This window comes from Frankliniella occidentalis, unplaced genomic scaffold (genome assembly GCF_000697945.3).
Source record: "Frankliniella occidentalis isolate FOCC.00 unplaced genomic scaffold, Focc_3.1 Scaffold329, whole genome shotgun sequence".
NCBI classification, from domain to species: domain Eukaryota; kingdom Metazoa; phylum Arthropoda; class Insecta; order Thysanoptera; family Thripidae; genus Frankliniella; species Frankliniella occidentalis.
This window is the reverse complement of record NW_026267452.1, coordinates 177,012-179,978: the sequence shown is the minus strand read 5'-3', so window position 1 is coordinate 179,978 and position 2,967 is coordinate 177,012. Positions and strand designations below refer to the sequence as shown.

General features: G+C 50.9%; 1 protein-coding gene across 1 annotated transcript in view; it reads left to right on the top strand.

The window, feature by feature from the left end:
- Positions 1-2,016: 2,016 nt before the first annotated feature.
- Positions 2,017-2,967, top strand: part of LOC113209256 (uncharacterized) — a 23,063-nt gene continuing 22,112 nt past the window's right edge. Inside the window, exon 1 of the mRNA XM_052274046.1 lies at positions 2,017-2,235. The gene's annotated coding sequence lies outside the window, so the exon portion shown is untranslated. The remainder of the gene's footprint in view (positions 2,236-2,967) is intronic.

Sequence of the window (2,967 nt, the reverse complement as noted above, 5' to 3'; positions counted from 1 at the left end):
GTTTCGTAGACAACTCCCCGATAAGGTGCAAACACTTGGCAGACAATTCGCTGCTCATTGGCAAAGCACTAATAGACCACCCGCAGACCATTTAGTCTGCGGATTGTCTGTAAACGAACCGCGTATGGTTTGAGTAGAGTCTGCGGGAGTACGAGCGTGCCTAACCATCGGCAGACAATCTGCAATAGCGCAACGAAATCGAAAACAGTCGAGTTGGCTGCTGCCGCCGCCACAGGCCAGTATCGAACCCCAGACATCCGCTTGGAAGTCTGAGTGCTTGCCCGCTTGGCCAGAGAGAGCTCGCACCGGATAGACCGTCGTGTGGGGGTCAGGTCCGGCGGTCTGTGTCTCCGGGCGAGTGAGTGCACTCACCCGCCCATGGGCGCCGTTCTGTTCCTACAGCAGACTCCCACATGACAGACCGTCCGGTGCGAGCTCTCTCCGGCCAAGCTGGCAACTTCACTTCAACTTCAACTTCAATGAGGGTTAGGACGTCAGTTTGGTTTGGCGGAAAAGCGGGCGTAGCTTGTTCTTCTTCTCCTTCCGGTCTAGCCGAGCCATCTTCGCCTCCCATTTCCGACGCCAAGCTTACCCGGAGGAATACCCTACTAGACACTTTAACGGTACACCGCTCTCCCTTACATTGTGTCGTTCCCCTTCTTATTACCCCGCCCTTCTCCTTTTAAAAGAGCATTAAAGCGGGCTTATGCAACCGCTCTCGTGTCCGTCCGACCGTCCTTGTTTGAGCTTCACGCCAATGCGTTAGTAACAGTGTTTCGTGAGCTATCGCGAAGCCTGTTACGCGAGACGTCGGGCGGAATGTTTCACAGAGTACTCCGAGGCTCGGCTAGGCCGGAAGTAGAAGAACAAAAATCGTCGGGCGCAGGGAGGAGAGGGGCTGGGCAGAGGCTGTCCCCGTCCCTCCCAGTTCCTGTGATTTTTGTTCTTCTCCTTCCATCGTCTTCTTGTTCTTCTTTAGAGTGAAGTGCTCCATGAGAAAGCATAGCGATTTCTGTCTTGTTGTTCCCCGCATTCTTCTTCTTTTCAGCTTTACCGGAATGAGTAGACCATTTCACCCCAGCGCTTTTTGACCTCTCGATGAACAAAAATACCGGAAGTCGGGCAGAGTATGGAACGTTCCTAGTCGTTAAACACGTTAGATTGAAGCGGCTTGACCGGAAGGAGAAGAACAAAAAACGTCGGGCGCGGGGAGGAGCGGGGCAGGGTGAAGGCAGTACCCCGCTCCTCCCCGCGCCCGACCGGCCCGACGAGTTTCGTTCTTCTCCTTCCGGTGTAGTCGAGCCCAGGAGTAACCTATATATTTTTTGACAAAATAGGGTATTTCACCTGACCAAACCGGATCCAAAGAAGAACAAGAGTTCTACCTGAACTCTACACTGTTAAAAGCCTGCGAAGTATTTTGCTCCTTTGTAACTACGAAGCATTTACTTCGCAATTACAACGTGATGCTTTGCAATTACGAAGTGACACTTTGCAATTGCAAAGCGATGCCTTGCAGCGTTTTCATTGCTTTGCAATTGCAAAGCATCACTTTGTAATTGCAAAGTAAATGCTTCGTAGTTACAAAGGAGCAAAATACTTCGCAGCTCTGCAAAGCAAATGCTTTGTAGGAATTTAACAGTGTAGCCCCCCTTGCTGATTGGCTGACGCCGACGAAGTTCATAAACTGGCCGCAAGGGCGGTCGACCCCTAGTGTCAGGTCCGAAAACTTCGTCGGCATCGGCCAATGAGCGCCAAGGAGAAAAGAGTCCAGGAAGAACTCTTGTTCTTCTTTGGATCCGGTTTGCGTCAGCGTCAGGTAAAATACCCTATTGAGGTCGGAGAAGAGTAGATTGTCGTTTGCATTGACGACAAACCTCTATTTCGTGAGACACTTTACTCTGACTGCGGGTATTTTAGCTCTTCGAGAGGTCGGAAAGCGCTCGGGTGAAATGGTCTATTATTTGCCGCTGCTGGTGCCCTCCCCCACCCCCTCCCCCGGCGTAGTAGAGCCACCCGCAGCCACCGCTCGCAGCGCCGCACCGCGCATCGCGCAGCCGTCGGTCGTCGAGTCGTCAGTCAGTCAGTGCCAGTCGAGAGCGAGGAGCGAACGCGCCTGTCGAGCCGTTGCTGCTGCGGTCGTGCCCTGGAACTACGCTGTGTGCGCGCGTGTGGAGTGAACCCAGACTCCGAGAGTGAGCGTTCGTCCGACGGATTGACAGGCGCAAGTTGAAGGTAAGTCCGAGCAGATATTCCACATCTTCATGCACACTCAATCTTTTGTGGAACATGGGACACAAGGGTGACGGACATTTTGCCCCGGCTAACTCGCCCCAAGGTACAACTCGCCTCAAGACTAACTCGCCCTGATTTTGGGGCGAGTCTGGATTGCAAGTTTTTGCCAACTCGCCCCAATTTGCAAAATTTCTAAAATCTCGCCCTATCTCTTTTTAACAAGCAAACACTCTAAAAGTCAATAGAATTTTTTGTTATCCGTAGATTTAGTCAGAAATCGATTGTCACCAACAGACCTGTCCACAATTTTGCCGACAGTAGGGGATGGGGACAAATTAGTCCGCGTGTTGGTGACAAAGTAGCCTAATGGACAAATTTGCAGCTTGGTAAACACAATATTGTAGACACACAAGTGATGTTTTTAAACATCCAAAAGCTATGGGCAATGACAGTGTGTGAATTTGTGGATAAATTTGTCTCTGAAGATGTACTTAAAAGTGCCACCCATCTCGCCCATATCTCCTCAAAAATGTCCTAAGACTTTTAGTGTGAAGTTCGTTACACCACCACTCAGCGTGGGGCGAAAACAGCTATTTATGGCGGGTACATGTATGTCTTCCACCTTGAGAAGAAGGACGAAACGGGGTGGCGCTGTGATCTGCGAGGCAAGTGCGAGGCAATATTCCCTTTAAATCCCTTGAAAAATACATTTTATTTGGGGCGACTTAGGAC